This window comes from Anabrus simplex, chromosome 3 (assembly GCF_040414725.1).
Source record: "Anabrus simplex isolate iqAnaSimp1 chromosome 3, ASM4041472v1, whole genome shotgun sequence".
In the NCBI taxonomy this organism is placed as follows: Eukaryota; Metazoa; Arthropoda; class Insecta; order Orthoptera; family Tettigoniidae; genus Anabrus; species Anabrus simplex.
In genome coordinates this window covers 496,181,335-496,206,133 of record NC_090267.1, presented here as the reverse complement: position 1 = coordinate 496,206,133, position 24,799 = coordinate 496,181,335, and the positions used below count along the sequence as shown (strand labels likewise).

At 39.5% G+C, this 24,799-nt stretch overlaps 1 protein-coding gene across 1 annotated transcript in view; it reads left to right on the top strand.

Moving 5' to 3' along the window:
* LOC136867475 (LIM domain transcription factor LMO4.2) overlaps nucleotides 1-24,799 on the top strand; it is a 1,054,153-nt gene that overhangs the window by 131,625 nt on the left and 897,729 nt on the right. The gene's annotated exons all lie outside the window — the stretch shown is intronic.

Here is a 24,799-nt window from a genome sequence, read left to right as displayed (position 1 = left end):
CGTGACCATCAAGAAAAAGGACCACTTTTCCTTGTTGTTTCCTGGGAATAAAGTGGTCTTTCAACCAGCTCATGAATATATCGGACGTGACATACCCGGATTTCTCATTCATGTACACAGTTGAACCATTTGGAAGACCGTCCTCCCATTCGGGTTTTTTCTTTTACCTTTGAGAATGCATGCTGGAGGAATGAAGTTACCTTCAGCATTGCAGCAGGCTATAACTGTTATTGTTTCTCCTTTTTCTCCAGAAGTCACTTGGTACAAAGTGGGAGAACCTTTCCCTGCTATCACAGTGTCTGGCCTAGGATTCATCTGAAAACCGGTTTCATCCATATTATACAAGTGTCCGGGCTTATCCAGTAAATTGTTTGCTGACAACACATCCAGAATTAAAGAAAAATATTCTGCAATTGCTTCCCTATTCATTGCCATAGCCCGGTCAACAGAGAGACCTTGTGGCTTTTTCGTAACTAACGTTGGGAAACGTTTCAGAAAGGACTGTAGCCAATCCCAGCCTGCCATACCATTTTCTCGACGAAAACGGTGAGGAATTCCATTTCGTTCTGCAAACTGAAATGCCAGCTTCCGTAGATTTTCTCCAGTTGGGGGGAATCCAGAAATCTGCAGTTGTCTTATGTAGGTGACCAACTTCTTCTCGTTCTCTTCGCCAAGGTAACCTGTAAAATTATAAAAATTAATAATAATAATAATAATAATAATAATAATAATAATAATAATAAATAAGTGAAGACATTTCGGAGCAAATGGGAGAGTACAGTTCGCGTATGGATACTTAATATGGTATAAGTTTACCTGAGAAGAGCATTTTTTAAATTTAAATTAAATTTCACGGTTAGGAACCAGTTGTCATTTTACTCCCGAAGGAGAGAAAACATCAAAATTAATCAGTAACTACTTACTTTGTGGGCCCATGGCATGCTTCTTTTCGTCGTTCTTCTCCAGACGTCGTTTAAGTGTTCTGTATGGGATTCCATAATCTTGGGAAGCTCTAAAACAATTCATCCCCCCGGTTCGGACGTGTTCCATGGCCATTTGCAGGCTCTCTTCGGACCACTGACCCCTGTTTGATGTCCTGATATACGTTCTTGGCATGTTCCTACGAAAAGAAACTGTTATATCAGAAGAATCAACTTCGGCATCTTACCCCGAAGAAAAAGTGGCATCTCTACCGAGAGTCGGGGTGAGATGCCACTTCCCGCAACGTGCACAGTATGGCAGCTTCGGAGCTAGTGAATTTAAAAACGTACACTGCAAAGTATGTACCTTGCCCAACATATACTAATATTTGCAAATCCTCCTTATTATATAGGCTGATAAGCACTTTAAAACAACTGTGCGTTATTAACAAGGCACCGCCTTAAGTTCTTACCTTGAATTTCTTGATAACAGAGCGGGAAAACAGTTCACACAGAGTCATACGTATTGGATTCAACGGCTAACTGAGGCCAACAAGCGCGAGACAAGTTGGTGTTGCGATCTGGTGGTTCCCGACGGAACTACGAAGCTATAGGCATCTCCCCCCGATCCACTCTATCTTAAGATAGGTAGGGGTTACGGTGGATGTTATAATACCACTCCGTCCACTGGGGGAAGATATTACAGGGATTAGTCTTATATACATGTACATATACGTGTTGAAACACGGATCCCGCGAGATCTCCGAAGTTGGGCGTGGTCAAGATTTGGATGGGTTGCCACGCGCTGTTGGTGGGGGGTAAGGGAATGGAGGAGCGGAATGGAACTGGCCACCCTACCGTACGTAAACTCCGGCTCAGGCACACCTCTGTGGAGGTTCGAACCTTCCTTCGGGCAGAATACACCCACCCGTACCTTACCTCATGAAGTAAGGGAAAGAGATAATTGACGTTATACATGTATTTCGCCCTACAGATTAGGCCCCATAGTGCGCAGGTTGCACGCCAGGTGCTCTTGAGGAGTAAATACCCGGATACTGGTAACTACAGCCGGGTGTTCAGACAAATAGATTTAAATGCGAACTTACTGAAGCTAGTTAACAAGTATACTGCACAACAGTTCTGTTATGAGATTTGCATAAATATTAGGAGTACTGCCAAATAGAACTCCTAGGATTTATGATACTCTCGCTACATAACGGAAGAGCGGGATAGTCGGCACCACCTACTACAGCCTAAATATCCGGGGTTTATTGGTAGCATACTGTAGACAGAGGAACTTATAGTACTGACAACTAGTAGTGACAACAATATCATATTCTGATATCCACACATCCTCAGCCCGCACCTGCCAAACTAGCCCACATTATGTCCAGTTCATGTATTTTTTGACGTGCCAGAATACACTTTACCTAAATGAAAACTGTGTCTACCGTCGATCGAACAGTTGTACAAGCCGCTGTAACACCAAGTTCATTGCTTTATTTTATACAGTTGGAACAAGTTTTAATTACGAACGGAAAGACATAAAAACACATCACAAAATTGCTAAATGAAGCTCCTCTAATCAAAATGAAAACAAGCTCCTCATTAACTAAAATTACTAATTAGTGAATAAGATTTAATTACCATATTTTTATTAAGGTATCATCTACTCACGTATAATGTATAAATAAAGATGAAAGAACCTGGATTTCAAAACCGTAGCTCTTCATAAATCATGTGCATATAGTCATTAATCACGGTATTTAACAAAAACAAAGGCCCTGGGTTAAATGCAGCCTTCTAACGAGGTGTATGCCTACCTGATCCGGCCTCAAACAAGGCGAGAACAATCTTGGCTGTTAATTAAAACGGGCTGGTAGCGCAAGTGTCAAAAATAAGGGAAGGTTCAGAGTTACCTTGCTCGTGACGTCACACTACTTCTGCTTGTAATGAACGATCGTAACGAGGTTCAACTTAACACGGGCGTTACTGCAGTACTCTCGCAAAAACTGTGTACAATCAGCGACAAGCTCTGAATAACACCTTCATTCGCACTATACAATCGCAATTTTTTATGTTCAATTCAAATTTTAGCTCCTTATTTCGCTTTTACATTGGATGAATTATATAAAAGTTGCAACTGGTTTCAGTTCATTTTCACAGAGACAAAGTAGGGGTGTCCATACTACGAAAAACGTAAAATGAAGCAATTCCCTCAATAGTGCCGAACATTGAAGGACTAAAATGCCAAGAAAGGCTTCAAATTTTTAATCTTGGACAGCTCTATCAAAAAAATTCAATGATCACTTGTTCCCTAAATGTAGTTGCGGAAGAACAGCCTGAAATCACGTTGTTTCTTTACTCGTTTTCTTTTTGATTGAAATCGTAGCCAAATTAATATATTTACATAATTATTTCTGTAATGTGTTCCTTTGTTCAGTACCTTCACAATCAGGCATTTCTTGATTTTTTGATAAATGTCCACACCGAGTGTAGTTATAAGGGCTTAAGTGAGACTCTGCATTGACTCGCATTTGCGCTCGAAGTGGTAGAAAAATGTAAACTGCTAATATAATCGACCCGATAACCATGAATAACAAAAGGATTATACTTTTAGAAATATATCAAGAATATATTCTCGTACTTTATCATATTTTATTTACCTAAGATTCGAAGCTCATATACCTAGGACGTTTCCAACATTGAGTTGCTTGCCTGAACGACTGGAACTGTGGATTTTTGTTCGTTCATTCGCACATCACGGGAGAACTGCTCGGTACAATTTCTTGAAACCCACTATCTAAGTTCGCCAGCCCAGTGCTGTATGAATAGCATGTCTGCCCTATAGCCGGAGGCCCCTGGTTCGATTCCTGGCCAGTTCATGGATTTTTACCAACTACTGAGAGTTGGTTCGAGGTCCACTCAGCCTACGTGATTACAACTGAGGAATTATCTGAAGGTGAGATAGCGGCCCCGGTCTTGGAAAGCCAAGGATAAGGGCCGACAGGATTTGTTGTGCTATGCACACAACACCTCATAATCTGCAGGCCTTCGGGCTGAGCAGCGGTCGCTTGGTAGGCCATGGCCCTTCGGGAATGTTGCGCCATGTGGTTCAGTATCTAAGTTCAGGGATATCCGGCGATTGCACCACGCTATACATCACTTGATTACTATACGGCGTCGTAGCAATATTAAGGGAACTCAAACAAAAAATTCAATTTTCCCGTTAATATTGGCTATATCGAAAAAACCAATCGCACTCGTATATTTTCTCCGCTACACAGAAAGAGGCAGGAACGCGGAATTGTTTTGGACTTCGAAGAGAAGAGAACGAGTACAGATTCCTTAGTTCTTCCCCTCTTAGGAGGCTCTTAAAACATGTATGGGTACAGATAATGCATATTTTCACGGCAGCCACAGGAGAGATAAAGAGTTCCGGTAAATCGAAAAAATGAATGTATCTACTAAGGCTCATGAATTGTGAGAAAATTTAAAGATATTCTAAACCTCGTAAATGTAATACTCATATTATTATTTCTTTATTCCTTTCTTTGTCAGTTTACCCACCAGGGTCCGTTTTTGCCTTGGACTCAGGAAGGGATCCCACCTATACCACCTCAAGGGCAGTGTCCTGAAGCGTGAGACTTTTGGTCTGGGGTTACAACTGGGAAAGAGGACCAGTACCTCGCCAAGGTACCTCCTATGCCAAACAGGGGCCTTGTGGAGGGATGGGATGACTGGAAGGGACAGACGAGGAAGAGGGAAGGAAGCGGCCTTCGCCTTATGCAAGGTACCATCCCGGCATTTTCCTGGAGGAGAAGTGGGAAAAAACGGCAAACCACTTTGACGATGACTGAGGTGGGAATCGAACCCACCTTTACTCAGTTAACTTCCCGAGGCTGAATGGAACCTGTTCAAGTCCTCGTACCACTTTTTAAATTTCGTGGCAGAGCCAGGAATCGAACCCGGGCCACCGGGGCTGGCAGCTAATCACGCTTACCACTACACCACAGAGGCGGACATTATTATTATTATCATCATTATTCTTTCCGATGAGGCCTACTAAGAACCACGTGCCAATTCCATTTCAATTCTCCATACTTAGTTGTTTTCACTTCCGTTCCTCACAATATTATTTCATCCTTTCACTATGCCGTTACTTTCTGTCGTCGGACCACTTCGCAGCAGGTTTCTTGTTAAATCTTTCTTGGATTCCTTGCATGCTCTTTCTGAATCTCTCTCTGTCCATAGCTTCTTCTTATTTCTTTTATTATTATTATTATTATTATTATTATTATTATTATTATTATTATTATAGACCGTTATGGTTTTAGGCGTTCAGTCTGCAAGCCTCTGTGAATTTACTAAATGCCGCCACAATAATCTATTTCCATCTAGAGCTATCGCCTCGTTTAGTTCTATACCTATTATCTTCAAATCTTTATAAACCGAGTCTAACCATCGTCGTCTTGGTCTCCCTCTACTTCTCTTACCCTCCATAACAGAGTCCATTATTTTCCTAGGTAGCCTATCCTTCTCCATTCGCCGCACATGACCCCACCACCGAAGCCGGTTTATGCGTACAGCTACATCCATCGAGTTCATTCCTAACTTAGCCTTTATCTCCTCATTCCGAGTATCCTCCTGCCTACCTGTTTGTACCAGCAATCATCCTCGCTACTTTTATGTCTGTTACTTCTAACTTAACAAGATATCCTGAGTCCACCCAGCTTCGCTCACGTAAATCAAAGTTGGTCTGTAAACAGACCGATGTAAAGATAGTTTCGTCCAGGAGCCGACTTCCTTCTTACAGAACATTGTTGATCGCAACTGCGAGCTCACTGCATTTGCTTTGTTATTATTATTATTATTATTATTATTATTATTATTATTATTAGTAGTAGTAGTAGTAGTAGTAGTAGTAGTAGTAGTAGTAGTAGTCCCTTATTCCAATACCCTAGGTTAGTTTTCCTGCCTCTTCATGAGGATTTTAATTCTGGACTGAGGAGCAGAACGGGGTTGCAAGCGCACAGTGACCAAGTGTACATAGACGAACAATGGTTGCAATGGTGTCGGGAAGTTGATGGCGCTAACTCCATTGTCCCTGAATCGCTTGATGCTCTAAAAGAAGTAGAATACACCCTAGAAGCATCATGAAGAATATTTACAAAAAAAGAATCTTACCTTACCTAAATTTAAAAGTTAGACGAAGAATGTTCAAGTGCTATATGATGTGGAAACATAGACCCTCAAGAACATCTCGCCGAGACGCCTGGAAGCCTTTGAAATGTGGGTTCTTCGGAGGACGCTCGACTAACCTACTCAGAAGAAGTACTCAGAAGGACAAGTCGAAACTTGCTCCAACAATAAAACGCCGGGAGATTTCTTACCTTGGTCACATCCTCAGAAATGGCCAGTGTACAAGGCGAAATGGAGGGTCGAGGAATTTACGGGAGGAGGCGAACATCGTGGCTTGGAAAGATCAAACAATGGCCTGGAATTCACAGAGTTGGTAGACTTTTCTTCCTAGCAAGAGATCGGACAGTAATCACCAAAGTCAAGGGGACCTGACAGGGTACTTAGTAGAATTTACAAAAGAAGAAATCCAGATAAATCCCCCAGCCCATGTTACAAACTGTACATAACAAAAGTTGTGTAAAATGCAAGGGGTCTGATTCATATGTTAAGGCAACTATTCTTATCTTTCAAAAAGATATTTAACATATACAGTACCGGTCAAAAGTTTAGGGCCACATTAAAAAATCTTGAATTTCCATCTAGAACCTAAAATTGTGCTAGTAGATCTCTGTACTTTTTTCCTGAGCTCTCGCATCTAATATGCTATACGTCGCTTGATTTCAGTGATTTACGCCAAGTATTGTATAAGTTATACATTTTTAACTATTGGAAGGTCACATCAGCAAGTCAACATTTTTGGAACTATATACCCCAATTGTTTTCAAGTATCGCCACCAAGAATATTTTATAGACTTAGCAATAGCTGAGGATCATTTTAGTATCAATATAAAAATTCCGAAGTGCCATACATCACAAAAGCAAAGAAATATTAAACATTTTTGCCCTGGTTGGAAAAAATAAAACACGCAAAAAACGGTGCCGCATATTTTTGGAATTTTTATATTTATATAAAAATGGTCCCCACCCATTTCTAAGTTTAAAATATCTTGACTCTGGTACTTGAAACCAATTAGAGTATATAGTGCATTATATTACCAAATGTTATATTTTTTGGTGTGACCTTCCAAAAGTTAAAATTCGTAACCTCTACAATATTTGGACTAACTCGATGAAATCAGCCGACACATATCCTAATAGATGTGAGAGGTCAGAAACAAAATTACAGAGGTCTAGTGGCACAATTTTAGGTTCTAGATGAAATGTCGTAAATTACTTATGTGATCCTAAACTTTTGAGTGGCACTGTACATTTGTAAGTGTCTGATATAGTCCTCCTTCGAGGTACATCTCAGGTGTATGCAGTCGGCCACATGTGCTACATCACGCAAAACTGCAGTTACGATGTAGCACTGTAGACAGTCATACTTCTCGTAGGGGTTGTAGAGTGGGTCTCAGCCCACAAGTGGCCACGGCTGCCCCGTGGTCCGACAGCTCTGCACTCCAACCGACCAACCGAGCAGAGGAGGCGTGGTCACTGCTCTATCTTGGCTGTACGCCTCTGTATTCGGTAGTCGAATAGGGTCTCGTCTTCACCGTCAGCTTTACTGAGAATGGTTTTCCATGGTTTTCCATTCTCCTGCACTAAAGCAAACGCCGAGACAGTTCCCAGCAGAGGCCACGGCCGCCAACACTCGCCGAGCATTTTCTCTGGTACAAATCTCCTGGCCTGAGAGACGGCGTCACTGCCTAGGAGGCCCTCCCCTTCAGGGGAGGATTGAAAAAACATCTAGTAGTAGTAGTAGTAGTAGTACGGGGCGAGTTGGCCGTGCGGTTAGGGGCGCGCAGCTGCGATCTCGCATCCGGGAGGCAGTGGGTTCAAATTCCACTCTCGGCAGCTCTGAAGATGTTTTTCCGTGGTTTCCTATTTTCACACCAGGCAAATGCTAGAGCTGTACCTTAATTAAGGCCACGGTCGCTTCCTTCCCATTCCTAGGCATTTCCTGTTCTATCGTCACCATAAAACCTATCTTTGTCGGTGCGACGTAAAACAAATAGCAAAAAAGTAGTAGTAGTAATGTGACCGAAATCATGCGAACTACCATCGGGGTAGTAAGGAGGATGAGGCGAGACCTCCCATCCACAAAGCTGAACTTCTTGTCAAAATTTAGTTACTTCTAAAACTCACCGCTGTCACCAAATAACTTAATGAGAACGTGGTCACCTCCTGACCGATCCGCTCATGCCTCATCTGGTGGGAACATGTCAAAATACAGTATACACACTTTGAACGTGTACATTAGATTATGAGTGTTATGACTTGTGAATCACCCATCGTAATTTTCTATATTTTGTGCTTTATACACTTGCACCTTACTAATAAAAATTATTAAACTACTCTTAATCGTGGTTATTCAAGTTTACCTTTAAATATCTGTTCCATTTAGAAATCTCTACCTATATAAAAGAAGTTACAAAAACATTTTCGAATATTTATATCTCAAAGATGTTCACAAGTTTAAAATTTTAGTCCCAAGTTCGGACAAAGCTACTTGAGATTCCGAGTTTAGTAAGGATATAATAATTTTGTGTGGCTATTTCTAGCCGAGTGCAGCCCTTGAAAGACAGACCCTCCGATGAGGGTGAGCGGCATCTGCCATGTGTAGATTACTGCGTGTTATTGTGGTCGAGGATAGTGTTATGTGTGGTGTGTAAGTTGCAGGGATGTTGGGAACGGCACAAACACCCATCCCCGAGCAACTGGAATTAACCGATGAAGGTTAAAATTCCCAATCCGGCCGGGAATCGTACCCGAGAACCTCTGAAGCTAAGGCCAGTACGCTGGCCATTAATCCAACGAGTCGGACAATAATAAGGATGAGATATCGAGAACGAACTGTTATCTAAACACTGTACAATAATCAGTCTGCAGTGATAAGAATAGAAGCGTATGAAAAAGAAACAGCAATCCAGAAAGGAGTGAGGAAATGCTGCAGCTTGTTCCCCCTGCTTTTCAAAGATTTCATGAACAGTCGGTAAAGGAAGTCAAAGAGATATTTGGAAAGGGAATCACAATAGAAGGAGAGAAAATCTGAACTCTGAGATTTACCATCATATTGTTATTTTATGCTAATCTGCACAAGATTTGGAAAAATTTCTGACCGGTATGGACAGAGATTTGGAGAAGGAATACAAGATGAAGCGATGGAGTGAAGTAGAATGAAGTCATTTGATGCAGGAAATAAAGTCTGAAAAGAAGTAGATGAATGTTGCTACTTGGGATGTAGAATAACTAACCATGGCAGAAGTAAAGAGGACATCAAGTACAGACTAACAGAGACTAGGAAGGCCTTTCTTAAGAACATTTCGAACATGGATATAGGAATGTTGTTGGAGACCTTCGTCTGGAGCGTGGCATTGGATGAAAGTGAATAATAATAATAATAATAATAATAATAATAATAATAATAATAATAATAATAATAATAATAATTGCTTTACGTCCCACTAACTACTTTTACGGTTTTCGGAGACTCTGAGGTACCGAAATTTAGTCCCTCAGGAGTTATTTTACGCGCCTGTAATTCTACCGAAACTAGGCTGGCGTATTTGAGTAACTTGATATACCACTGGACTGAGCCAGGATCGAACCTGCCAAGTTGGGATCAGAAGGCCAGCACCTCAACCGTCTGAGCCACTCAGCCTGGCGTATATAAGTGAAACATGGATGATAACTAGCTCAGAAATAAAGAGAATAAAATGCGTTTGAAATGTGGTGTTACAGAAGCATGCTGAAGGTGAGATGGGTAGATGGAATCACGAATGAAATACTGATTCGATTTGCCGAGAGGAGAAAGACGCAGAGCTCTTCTGCGGTCACCTACGACGGATGGGCGATTCTCCGCGGATTAAATGTATTTTTAACAATTTTGACTCAAAACCGGAGACAACTATTCCCTGATCATTCCAAAGTGCCAACTGATTATTCCAGTATAGATTGCTCACACCCGTGTCTGAAGTAACCTGTGATATTCTGGCAGGTGTACTGGGGATAATGACTGTCTTCAGTAATATATTTCTATTAAGAGTACAAAGACTTTTATAAATACCCTCATCAAACCGTGCACTGCTGGCGGAGCATTTGGCATGTCTTAACGAGCTCTGGGGGGAAAACCTTCCTGCCCGCGGGATTTGCTATGGTCCCTCATTAGCATGTTCAAACCAATCAGGCGGCTGCTTGTTTGGATGCATGTCAAAGAGGCATTCATTCTAATTACCGGTACAATCTGTGACAGTAATAAGGCATAACTTACGCCAAGATGAAAGAGTTTAGGTCGTAAGGAAAATGAAAAGAGAAACACTCTGAATGGAATAACTTCGAATATGCATCAGTAATATCGCTTCTTTCTGGAGGCAAGCAAATAAGGTCGATATGTCCTTTAAAGAATTTTTAAATTTATTTGAATATTTTCTCTATTTATTTTACATCACACCGACACGCACAGGCCTCAATTATGGTACAGACTGGTATGAAAATGGGTTAGCACGGAAACCCTCATTCAGCACTGCCGACAGTGGGGCTCGAACTAGAGTAAGATATCAGACAACGTCACAACAAATAAATCTACAAAAAATCACTTCCCACACAATTAACAAGTACTACAAATCCTAGACATTTAAAAAGTGATCGAGCAGCGCTGGTTATTACAGGTAACTCGTTACCATGCTGATTGAACCAATAATTCCATGTCAAGGAAGTTCGGCGTTGATGAACTTGGCACTTTCATCAGTCCATAGACTAGTTTGGCGCAGCCATCGAATCCACCCTATCCTGTGCTAATCTTTTCATTGCCGGGTTGAGTCGCTGGCCTTCTGACCCCAACTTGGCAAGTTCGATCCTGGCTCAGTCCGGTGGTATTTGAAGGTGCTCAAAATACGTCAGACTCGTGTTAGTAGATTTACTGGCACGTGAAAGAAATCCTGCGGAACTAAATTCCAGCACGTCGGCGTCCCCGAAAACCGATACTAATTAATTAGTGGGACGTAAAATCAATAACATTATTATTGACCGCAGTCAAAGTTATTAATGATAACGAGTACGAATAAAGAAGGTTATTTCATACGGTTGCGAAAGTGGTTGGATGGAGTCGGGTTCTAGAGTGCGATGCCACACTGCATGTCGCTTGTAAACAGGTCAAGTTTGGGGGAAATAAATTCTCAGTTCTATTCTTCTAAGCAGGGAGTTTCTTTTTTAAATGCTATGATGGAGCCTCCTGTTAATCATAAAATATCCTATTATTCTCCGAATCTTTCTTCCTTTCACAAAGCACATATTAAAACCTTTGACACCAGCAATTTTTTTATTGTCCCTAATATTTCTCTTCAGAGGCTATAACATACCAGCAATTGTTACGATTCCCGATATTGTGCAGCACACGAGTACCAAAGGCTGCTGTTGTTTATTTTAATAAAAACTGAATTGATATAGCACTTTACGAGCAGGGTTCAGTAGCCTGTAACACTGTCCTCACCATCGCTCCATTTGCTGTAAATGCCATGCATTTCTGCTTGAGCAGACTTGAAATGGGCCCGTGATTGCAGTATTTTAAATGTGTTCAATTTTATTGATCATTCGACCCCGCTATGAGTCATTACTTACTGCGGTTTATTGCCTCCCACCAGGTGAACTTGGGTCAAGCTGCTTTTGATCAGCGGAAAATGTAAGTTGACATTACGATCGTCATTATATCCCCGACATCAGCCTGAACACCTTGTCGTTGATCGGCAACGATTAGAGTTAATGAAGTACACGAAGTGCAGTTTATCAGCAGTAAAACAGACATGTCAGCTTCTGCAGCGAATTTTGTGAAGGAATGTGTAATTGCTATTCTGGGTTATATTTCTATCAAATTTATTTATTTATTTATTTATTTATTTATTTATTTATTTATTTATTTATTTATTTATTTATTTATTTATTTATCAAACCAACGAGATGACGAATTACAGAGAACTGGAATTGACCCGCGCTACTCCGCAGCACTCGTTATGAACAGGTCAGAAAACTCGGCTTGGTTTGCCTGTGTTAGTAATATTGTTTTGCCTGCTCTTTTCAATAGATTTATAAACATTTAATACCGGTAATGTAGTTTTTAACACTTCTTTCCATATGATATTCTCTGTGCTTCGATCTTGCCCTAAATAGTGCAAAGGATAATTGGCCGTAGCTGAATACTGGTTCCGGTAAGTAGACTACCCACTTTTTCAAGCGTTTGCCTCTGCGCTTTGTTAATGCTCATGCAAATGACTAGTAAACTTGACGCCTTCCCCTCTCTGAATACGTAGACTGTTTTCTCCTAGCAACACGTAAGTTATTAGGAACGTTTTGCCATCTGCTGAATATATTTAGAGGCTGAAGAAGGTCAGAGAATCAAGGAGTACCCATCAGAGAGTAGTATTCTTCCATCGTCAGAGGAAGTGGCTTCACAGGTAGTAATCAAACATGTGTACATGCAGTGACATTACTAAGGATGTATATCACATAATATCAGAATATTAATGAAAGTGTTGGTCGCTTAGCAACCTGCTAAGTACATAATGTATTGCGGGTTAGGGTAAGCCTTCGCCTGCAAATACTGGAGTGGTCATTTTTATGATTTGATTTTATAATTACTCGAGTTGGCTCAACTTAGAGACTTATCAATACCTCATGATTCACCGGCAGTATTTCCTGAGAGAATAAAATAAAAGTGAAGCGAATCGGTCCAGTAGAATAGACGGATGGATTTGCCAAAACTATTTTTAGAAAAGTCTTTGAATATATAGATTTAGAATGCTGTCTCACAATTAATTAATATACATCCTTTATTGAAACACAAAGGAAAAAGGATCGCTCGAATGGTCATTACTATTTTGTTTACTATATTCTCTAAAATATGTTGTTATTTTGTGTCACGTCATTAGATGATATTTGGTACAACTTTGGGAACCTAGTGTACATACACATTTGTGAGTCGGGCTGTGGGATGTTCTGATTAAACGTATCTTATGGTGGAAACTCGTTATTATGTGCCTTTCGTCTTGATTCTCGTTGGTTCACGTTCTGTCCATCATGGCGTCTCTCCTCCTTGCGTGTCTACACTCTAACGGTCCTGTAGCTAGCGATGATAATTTCATCCGAAAATCCTCTTTCGCTAGCTCGTAAACAAGTCCTGTATGGACCATTTCTTCAACTCTTTCGAGAAACGCGACTTGACACACTCTATTTCTTCTATATCTATCATTTTGCGGTGATCCTATTCTATTTCTGTACCGCAAGTCACAGTGGATGAGACGGACGTACGGAAGAGTGTCAAAGCTGTAGTAAGAGATAGCGCCGTTAGATTGATCTTATAGACGGCTCTGATTGCTTCTACTGACTTCTCTGGTATAATGATAGTTGAATAATCTTGCTGAAATCTGTAAGGTTGTACCCACACAGATGAATTCTTTCACTACGATTAATGATTTGTTGTACAACGTGACGGTGTCTTTGAGAGTGGATTTTTCGCCTCCCCTAACTTCCATTTGAACTGTTTTTAAGGTTAATTTCAAAGTGATTTCCATTTACCCATTTTTCTAGATATATCAATGTTGTTTGTAATTCTAGTTTGTTTGGGGACCCTCATACAATATCATCTGAGTAGGGTAATAGCGTCGAACCCGGGGTGTCCTGAATTATACTCATAATGTCTGCCGTGGCGATATTGAATAAACGTGGACTTAGACGATCACCCTGCGAAACTCCGTTCGTCTGCTTGATGGAATTTGGTTTGGTAATGACGTCGTCAATTTCTATAAGATATGTTATCGAACGTAATTCACTGGACAAAGTTTTGACCTTCTTTATTAGAAATTCTCGAAGTATCGAGTTGAATGCTTTCGTGTAATTCACAAATGAAAAGAGCAATGAAGAAAAATGATGTAATGACAAAAGTAGCGAAAGAAAATTAAAAACTAACGAAATAAATGTAGAGACACAACAATTAACAGTAAAACATAAATAAAAAAGAAAATGACGAGGAAAATTAAGGATTGAAATTTAAGCGAAGAGAAGAATGTATAGCAGGGCACAGTAAGATAAATAGAAATATAACAGATAAGAAACTGTCTAGCGCAGTAAAATATAAACAATAGAGGGGGCAGCAATGAGAAGAGAAAAAAGAATATGAAGAAAATGAACTAGGTTAAGTTAGAAAGAATCGATTAAAGAAGGCAAACGAAGAAAAAACTCCCAAGTTCCTCTCAGAAGATAAAGAGTTCAGGAGGGTTGGAATGCGGAAAAATAAAGTTCTATGAAGAACAGAGAGGAGGGAATACGGAATATGAAGGGGTGGATTTATCCTGGTTTTGCGAATTCGGACATGTAGGGTAAAGAAGGATGCAGATTCAAGACAAAAAAAAAAAATAAACCGTTAACATCGTTATATAGGAATCTAGGGTCGGCTACTTACGCGGTATCCGACTGCTGTTCAAGTTTGGACAGTCAGATACTCTGGCTCTAACAATGGCACAGAAGAATGATTGCACGCGCTCAATGTGATTCAGATTAGCGGGTGAAGGGGTAGACCAAATACAATACGCATACTCAATAATCGGTAGGATCATGTTCGCCTAGAGGCTTACGGAACCCTAAACTGTGTTTCCAACACACCATGCTTTTAGGTCCCTGATATCAGTTCAAATATTGCTAGAAATTCGCCAAAGTATGGGCGATCTGTTAATAATAGGTACCGTATATAAAAACAGAAGAAACTGGAATTCTAAAAAACAAAGGGGGTAACATCTTCATAATAAATGAAGAGCTGATAACAGAGAATGCTCATACTGGTATGTCGGGCATTTCGTGAGAGGATCAGTTTCTACTCAGTACGGGACTTCCATCACAATAATTTTTACTTTGAAGTACTGCTTCAACACTTACGTACACACTGTAAGCTAGGCAGTCCCTCAGTGCGTGTGGAAGGTAACGTGGAGAATAAAACCAGATAACTCCTTTAGAAGGTCAAACGGTGGTGCTTTTCGTTTAAGGAGCCATAAAATCTAGGTCGTAATGGTACGAGATGAAACGAAATACAACAATTTAAAATTTAAAATGTATCCCCTGACTATAATTTAAAAAATGATGACTCAAAATGAATGTTAATTTAGATTAATCAGGGGACCTAAAGGTTTTAAAAACGCGTTAAAGTACAAAAAGAAAGACTAAGACAGGTCAGCGTAATAAAATATAGTTAATAATACAATCAAAGTTGCCGGGCTGAGTGTCTCAGACGGCCTTCTGACCCCAACTTGGCAGGTTCTAACCTGGTACATCCCGTTGGTATTTCAAGGTGTTGAAATACGTCAGCCTTGTGTCGGTAGATTTAGTGACACATTAACGAACTCCGAGACAAAATTCCAGAACCTCGGCGTCTCCGAAAACTGTTAAAGTACTTCCAGTAAGTGGGACGTAAAGCAAATAACATTATTTATTATAAAATAAAACTTATTAACAAATACAAAGTTAAATTCCGGACAGCCTTTGTATCCACAATTTTCTATTAAAAAGTCAACTTACTTGAAAGATTACTGCCTTTAATTGTGTTCAGGCTGCACCACTGTGGGTTACGAAGGAGTGTAGCCATTTACTGGAAATGGCGCGTTTCGACGGAATTCCTTTTAAAAAAGTGCCTGAAGAAGCTGGTATGTCTGTTTTGCTGCTGGTAAATTCTGCCTTTTGTGCATTTATTGTCGATCAGTGACAGGGCGTTAAGTTCAACTTATATTTTCCGCTGATCAAGAGTAGCTTGCCCCAAGTACGCCTGGTGGCAGCTAATAAAACACAGTAAGTAATGACTAGTTTCCGTGTTTTTATGCAGCATTAGGTTAGAATACATACTTACTGAATCGAGTAACCTGTTTAGTCTACCCTACACAACGGTTATGTTATTAGTTAGTATGACCCATCAGAACCCCTAGAATTTATGTTACTCTTCCTACATAACAGAAGAACAAGCTAGACGACACTTCCTAATAAGCAAATTATTTTTTATTCTAACAAATTACTGCCGAAAAGTTTGGAGTCTAACTGTTTTAAGGAAAAGGTTATTCTGATTATGACATATAATGAAGTGCTGCTAGCGTAGTAGTGTATAACGGCCTTGTATAATGCATCTGCTCTAAACATTTCCACAGAGCGAACTGGTGTAGAGAAAGACGTTGACAAAAAGTGCAAAAACTACTGTCGAGACGTGGAGCTTAGAATTGTACCGGCTGTAAGCCTATTTAGAGCACGTAAGACAAATATTGTCTAGTGGAGTGTCTTTATTTCTCGACTTGGAAGAGGTAACGAGATTTAGCGATTGTTTTGCTGAATATCATAGAAAAGAGTAGTTCAAAGTTATGATATCAGTGGCTTCGTCTTCGTAACACGTTCATTCATACAATCGAGACACTTTATAGCGACATCACTCTTAACAACGTACTAGATATAACGGCGAAATCTAACCAACCAACCCCATGGCACTACAGACCTGAAGGTCTGCAGACTACGAGGTGTAGTGTAGTCAGCACGACGAATTCTCTCGGCCATTTTTCTTGGCTTTCTAGACCGGGGCCGCCATCTCACCGTCAGACAGCTCCTCAATTGTAATCACGTAAGCTGAGTGGACGATATCTAACGGTCCCGTCTAAATCCTATATAAACGCCGTATTTAAAAATTGTTTAGTACGACGTCACTTATTACGTCACACCGACACAGATAGGTCTTATGGTGACGATGGGACAGGAAGGGGCTAGGACTGGGAAGGAAGTGGCCGTGGACTTAATTAAGGTAGAGCCCCAGCATTTGCGTGGTGTGAAAATGGGGAATCTACGGAAAACCATCTTCAGGGTTGCCGATAGTGTGGTTCGAACCTACTATCTCCAGAATACTGGATACTGGCCGCACTTAAGCGACTGCAGCTGTCGAACTCGGTGGAAAGTGTTTAATAATGAAGAAAAGTCACATAGAGTATAGCTATTAGAAAATGTGGATACAAATGTCAGCATCGAGAAGGGCTAATCACCATTTCTACCATTTGAAAGACAAAGAAATTCCAAAAAATCTTATAAATTCAAGCGAGTCAGATCAACTGAGCACTAAGGTATTGAAGAATCCTACCTTAGATGGTTAAAGAAGCAAATAACAAATAATGACTCTATCATTGGACCTACTCTTCAAGGAAAACCAATGCAATTTGAAGTTTTACCCTAATTCTTTTAATTAACTATGTAATTGTGAAGCCTAAAATTTGCAGATGTGACATTTTTAGGAAGAAGAAAAAAAAAACGGTTTGTGCGACTGTCGGCTGTATCGACCTTGATTGTCGGTCCGTTCGAGGTCTTCATAACCGATTTCAACTGTACTTTGATATTTACAAGAATTTGAGCAAAATTACAAATATTCTGTTCATAGAAATACTCATTTTTTGTCTGTATAATTCTATAAGTCTATAATTTCGTATACATTTCTTCCTTTCTAATTTTTCCTTTGCCTAAATCGGATGAATTTATGTTCATGGACTTCAGATTTATTAAGGCTTTAGTTCAAGATTATGAGGCTCAGAGGAAGGCCTGAAGTGAATTCTCAAGTCTCAGTTAATTTTAGTCATATCAAAGAATCGTGCATAAAATGTTGTAGAAAATGTAATTTATTATCCACTATATTTAGTATCACCCTTCCCCGCAGTCTGTGTCTACCTCTTACTTAGAGGCCCCCGTTTCGATTCCCGCGGACAGATCAGGGTGAAGTGTTTGATGTTATTCGTTGTACAAGTTATATTTCATTTTTACTTTTGGTCAATTTTTATCAATTTTCTAAGTTATTAACATATTTTTAAATATCCTGAAGAATCAACAATGACTACCTCGGATGAAACGGATGGTGACTAAGAAACTGTGTTGCGATTTGAAATTAGACATATTCTTAACTCATTGGAATAAATAGGACTAGGGGACCGTGCGAGAAATCTCGCATGTTCATAAAGTATGTGGTGGAGTGACCCTCTGGTGAACTAAGGAGTTCACATATCAGTCTTACTTACCACGTAATGTAATCTTGGAATTTTTTAACGTTTATTGTATCCACTTGAATGGAAGCAAATGCAAGTGCATTATAATATTCAGGAATGTTTCGGAAGTAATTTTTTGTTTTGCTATCATTATTTTCTTAACTGATAATTACAGCATATTATAATGACATAAACACTCCTCCCAGCGGCCAACACTGGACAGCAATGGCGCGTAATTTCCTACAGGAAGAGTATTTGCAAATCGCACACTTCGTAGAATTTTTTAAAAGTCACTTTTTAAAGAAATTATCGATATTTATGGAATGAGAGTGCAATTCGCCAGTGCCAATGTCCATTCTCTTTTATTTGAATGTTCATTTGTCGCGATCAGTTACTTGCGAGCGCCGCAAGAGGGATCTATACTACAGCACTAATATATATAATGAATAAAACATGTTATTATCAACTCTATCCCTCTCTTATCGCTCACTCAGTTCTGAGGATCGTGATCTCCGAGGAACCTATTGCTCAGTTGTCTCCTCCGCGCGCTCCTTGACCAGACGAACTGCACCAGTTATGTTCTTGATATTGTTTGAACATCGAGAGGGAACTCGTCGATGATCTGTAACTTTTAGAAATATCATGCGGATCCTTTGTAAAATTAACAAAATTAAAATTGACACGTGCCAAAACCGCGAATGTGACATTGCTCTTCGTATCTATTATCTGCCTTAATACTGCCCAAACCTTCCAGCCACATATCCTCACGCAGTCCATCAGTACAATTTTCGATGAGTTCATTTTCATCTGAGCGTGTGTAAAGAAACATTAATCTGAGTGTACTGTTGGAATGTATGTTTGAGTGACGTAGAGTACAACGAACATAGCGGGGCCGGCAGGGAGGTGAGCATTTCCATTGTTCCTTAGACACTTCACCAATGTACATTTACAAGGGGTTTTCTTTATTTCCTATTTTTAAAACACATTTTCATTTCTTTCGTTACAGACTCTCTTCAACAACTTAAAACTTAAAAACAAACATCAACATCAACTTCGGTTATTCTATACAAGTCTCCACCGATCATCGCCTTTGAAAGTTTTACATTTTATGTCTATCCTCAAGACATTAAAAGTACATACTTCTCCAGCTTTTCAAGAACAACTCGAACATTGACTTGTTGAGGTTTTAACCCAACATAAAGAACATGTTATCTTATCATCATCATCATCATCATCATCATCATCATCATCATCAACATCATCAGAAGCGTTTTTTATATCTCTTATGCCAATTTTTGTAACCTTTTTCGGCTGAAGATATTCCACATTTGGAATGAAGATTTTATGCTGGATTATGTTACGTAATTACATAGCCTAGCAGTAAAAATCAAACAAATATTGGAAGGATGGATTCTCCATTCAACCTAACCTTGGCTGACATACAGTATTTACACACTTCTAAAATATGATGTATCTAAGGATCATTTTTCCTCTACACTGTCATCATCATATTCCTATCGCAGCAGCCACTGATGTCTATCTTGAATCAGTCTTCTCAACTCAGTGTAGCTCTTGCAGTTCATCCTCATAAGCAGTTTCTTGGAATGAGACACGCTGCGTCGTCCTTTTCCTCTTTTCTCCGCAATTCTTCCTTCAGTGATGCGACAAAGGAACACCTCCTGCCGCAGAATGTTACCAACAAATTTTATTTTCCGTTTTTCAATTTCAGTAACCATACCCCTTTTTTCTCTTATCCTTATAAGGACTTCGGTATTGCTCTTAATTTCAGTCCAACTTATCCTCTGCATTCTTCTCCAGATCCACATTTCAAATGCCTCTAGTCTTTTCCTGCTCTCGTAATGTCCATCTTTAGCAACCGTACACAAGCACGCTCCAAGCAAAGGTTTTATAAAGGCCTCCCGAGTTTGAATTTCTATATGTTTGCTGGCCATCTGATTATTTATAATATTTTAACGCTCTGTTTGCTATTGCGATCCCTTCCGCGACTTCTGATATGCCCCGATTATCACTTGTGATTAGGGTTCCTAGGAAACAAAACTGTTTGACTTATTCAATTTTATAAGGGCCAGTTTTGATGTGTGTTGTAGGTGTTTGGGAATTGTAGGAGGAGGATAAAAGAATGGCATTCCAATATTCTATATAAAGGAAGTTGCCTAACACAGAAAGAAGTGGAGAAGAAGAGTGGGACAATTTAAGACAGACATTTGTGGAAGCAGCAATTGAGGTATGCGGGAAACAAAAGCAAAGGTTAAGGGAAAGGAGACACGGTGGTGGACAGACAAAATAAAGACAGAAATAAAATAAAGGAACAAGGTGAAGAAAGAAATGAATAATGAAAAACAAAAAACGTTTCATAGGGATGAGAATAAGATAGAAAGGTTACATGTGGAATACAAAAGACTGAAACTAAAAGTAAAGAGTAGTATCAAGGAAGAAGAGGAGAAATGTTGGGGAGAGTTTCCGGACAAAATTGAGCAAGGTAGTCGAGCAAATCAGAAATTATTATATGGAGTAGTAAAATCGAAAGAAATAAATCAAGAAAATATCAAGACATTAGAGAGATATCATGGATCCATAGTACATGACGAAACGGGTCTTCAGAAGGTGGTGGCAAAGTATTTTGAAAAACTTTATAATGAGGATGACTGCTCGGAAGAAGAAGGAGATAAGAAAATGGAAATAGTAGATGGAGAAGGAGAAGAGAACCCAATAACATGGTTGGAATTTGAAAGGGCAGAGAAAGCACTGACCAAAGGTAAAACAAGTGGAAAAGACGAATTAAATAATGATATGATTGAGGAAGCAGGAAGCATTGGACTAGAGTGGCTATACAGTGCCCTCAGTGCCGTATGGAATGATGAAATGATACCTGAATATTGGCAACAAGGAAGCCTTGTACCGGGCTCATAAAATAAAATAGGAAGAAATGTGAAAATTATAGAGGTATAACCCTTTTATCACACGGGCTAAAAATAATGGAGAAAGTCACAGACAAAAGACTGGGGGATATAGTAGAAACACAGTTAGAGGAAGAACAATATGGCTTTAGACCGAATAGATCAACAATAGATTTTATATTTATAATTCGAACGATAATGGAAAAACATCTGGAAAGGAACAAGGAAATCATATTCGTATTTTTGGATTTGGAAAAAGCTTATGATACAGTTAAGCGAAAACATTTATGGGAATGCCTACTGAAAAGGAATGTACCAACATCATTAATTAACAAAATAAAAATGTTGTATCATGAGTGTACAAGCAGTGTACAAGTGTAACTCTGAATCATTTCATACAAAAAAAGTCTCAAACAAGGAAGTGCTCTGCCACCATTATTGTTTATTAGATTGATGGATGAAATCATAAAACGTGTAAAACAGAGCATCAGTAGTAATGAAGTGAATGCTGTGATATTTGCAGATGATGTGGTGATTTGGGGAAAAGGAGAAAAGGAAGTACAAATAAGACTGGACATTTGGAATGAAAATCTGAAGGAGTTTGGAATGGTAATTAGTAAAAAGAAAACTGTAGTCATGCATTGTGGAAAAACACAGAGAAGCCAAGTGAACATAGACGGAGAACGGTTAGAGAATGTAGAACAGTTTACATATCTTGGTAACATTATTAATCGAAGTAATGAAATCAACCCTTAAATTAATAACAGACTAAGTAAAGGTACAACATTTTATCAAGTCAGAGAGCTTTTATGGGATGACAAAGTACCCAAGATAACAAAATTAACATTATATAAACAGTATTTCATACCAATTGTAACATACAGACTAGAAACGCTGATAACTAATACGAGACAAGGTAGTAAGATCCAAGCAGTAGAAATTAATTTTTTAAGAACATCGGTTAAAATACAAGAAGAGATAGAACTCAAAATATTAAAATCTGAGAAGAGCTGAATATAGAACCGTTAGGACAGAAGATACAGGAAGCAAGACTGAGGTGGTTCGGACATGTAAAAACAATTGGGAAGGAGCGGGTAGCAAGAAGGGAATTGGAAGGAAAAGTTAAGGGAAAGAGACCAGTTGGGAGACCGAGAAGAAGGTGGATGGATCAGATTTGGAATGACATTAGAGAAGCTGGATTGGATCTGGCGGAAGTAAGGGAGCAGGAAAAGTGGAAGGACAGAAAGGCGTGGAGGAGGCTTGTAAACTACACCCAGGCGACTGAAGTAGAACATTGATGATGATAATGATGATTTAGGTGTTTTCCTGGGTTTACATATTATGGTTCTTGTTTCCCTTGCATTTATTTCGAGGTTGCATTTGTCTAAAGTTTCTGCTAGTATATTGATCATTCTCTGTATACTTTTGCCTGTTTCTACTAGTATGGCAATATCATCAGCAAATCTTGCCATTAAATTTAATTCAAACCTGTCTTCTCTTTCATGACTGTGATGGCTTCTTCGATGAACATATTAGCATAGGAAAATTAACGTAACGAAAATGTTCTGATGGACTGCATATCAATATGTTGCTGGGAGGCTTGACCGGTCTAAAGGGAAATAATGGATAGTAAGAGCATTGTGACATACGAGGTTTTAACTCTGCAGTGACCATATTACTGTACAGTACATTGAAAGCTTATACAGTAAAAATGTCTTTAACTCTTTAAGCTCGTAAGTCGGAAGTGTACAGACATCGCGATTTTCTGCTGTGCTCGTGTGTCGGATTTGTTTCGACATAATGTTTACTCCAGGAAGAAGGTGTTTTAAAGAAAGAATTTAAGTAGCCAGCAATTTTCGGGCAATATCTTGACTTATAGAATCCATGGCATTCTGAATATAATTCTTAGCGTGATTTAGGCAGGCAATCCTTGACTTTCATTTCGAGGCGGTGTTTACAGTTTAAAAGTGAAAATGGTCTCAAGCAAATAACGTGGAGTTAGCGCTACTTATTGTGAGTGATTTGAACTCGAGTGAAGGTGATTATCTTTCGGGACTTTATTCAGGAGGTAAGTACCGGAGTGCTTCAAAAATATTCTTTTTTTACAAATTGATTTACGTCGCTCCGACACAAATAAGTTTTATGACGATGATAGGATAGGAAAGGGCTGGGTGTGGGAACGAAGTGACCGTGGCCTTAATTAAGGCACGTCCCCGGCATTTGCCTGTTGTGAAAATGGGAAACAACGGAAAACCATTTTCAGGGATGCCGGCAGTGGGGTTCGAACCCACTCTCTTCCGAAAGCAAGCTTACAGTTGCGCGACTCTAACCGCACGGCCACTTGTTCTGAAATATTCAGTGAACTTGAAGTTTAAGAAGGGTCCAGTTCATTAGAAGAAGAATTGCTGTGAGTGGGTAACCTAAAAGTCTAGGCAGGCTGATTTCATGAAGTTTCAGCATCACTCGATACGTCAATACATACAGGGATATCTGTAGATTCTGCATATTCACTGTCTGCGTAAGCGTGTAAAGTATTTTATTCGTTACCGGGCGAGCTGGCCGTACGGTTAGGGGCGCGCATCTGTTAGCTTGCATCCGGGAGATAGTGGGTTCATGCCCCATTGTCGGCAGCCCTAAAGATGACTTTCCATGGTCTCCCACTTTCACACCAGGCAAATGCTGGGGCTGTACCTTAATTAAGGCCACGGCCGCTTCCTTCCCACTCCTAGACCTTTGCCATTCCATCGTCGCCATAAGACCTATCTGTGTCGGTGCAACGTTAAGTCTATTGTAAAAATAATCTTTTATTCTAGCTTAAGATTTCCAAAATAGATAGTTTTAGCCTTAAGAACGGGTAGCATTTCCAGAAAGATGAATAGGAGTAGAGGTATGTGGTACAGCCAAGCTAATTCGAGATCCAGGGGTTTACGGTCTTCTATTTGCTGCCGTGTTGCGAATCCATCGCAGTATCATAGTGTCGGCCGGTTATATGCCGTCTTGCTGCTCTACGTAGTGTTATCTTAACGAAGGCATTCAAACTAGCAGTATAATTGGCTTTTATTTCTTAAATTATTGTTAAGCGCTCGTATTATTCTTCGTTGTCATTCTTATCTTGGGATACTGACCTGATATTGCCTTCATCACTTAATTCCTACTGTGCATCGTCTTTCATCCGTTGAATAACTTTGTCACTTCGTCTGTAACTGGTAGCTGTTTTGTAGGATTCAACCATAAATTTGTTGAAGCTGTTTACCGCGTGTCTCACCTAAGAGTCACCAGTAAGATTCAGATTATCCTTAACATCAAAGTTCGAAATATGTACATTGTAGTAAATATCAGCGAAATATGAAAAGGAATATGTAATGGTATTAATGCACTACATTTGCAAAAATGTTCGTTTATTTTTTATTATGACTGAAGCCCGTATTTTTATGCAGTAACAGGTTAGACTGCAAACTAATATGGTTAGTACGAGGAGTCAGTCACCCGCTCTTCCACATTGTAGCAAGAGTAACATAAATGCTAGGGGTTCTGATGGGGCCGTACCCCTAGTGTGTATGCAATTCTCATAGCACATTCGTTGTGAAGGTAGACAATACTTGCTACTTTTTTTTTTTTACAATGTCATACATCTATTTCAAAACAAGCAAACTCTAATTACATACTAAACAAGTTACACAAACTTCTTATTGTTTATTTTTTGAAACAAAAATATTAGAACAAATTTAGGATAATTCCGCAAAGAGAACGT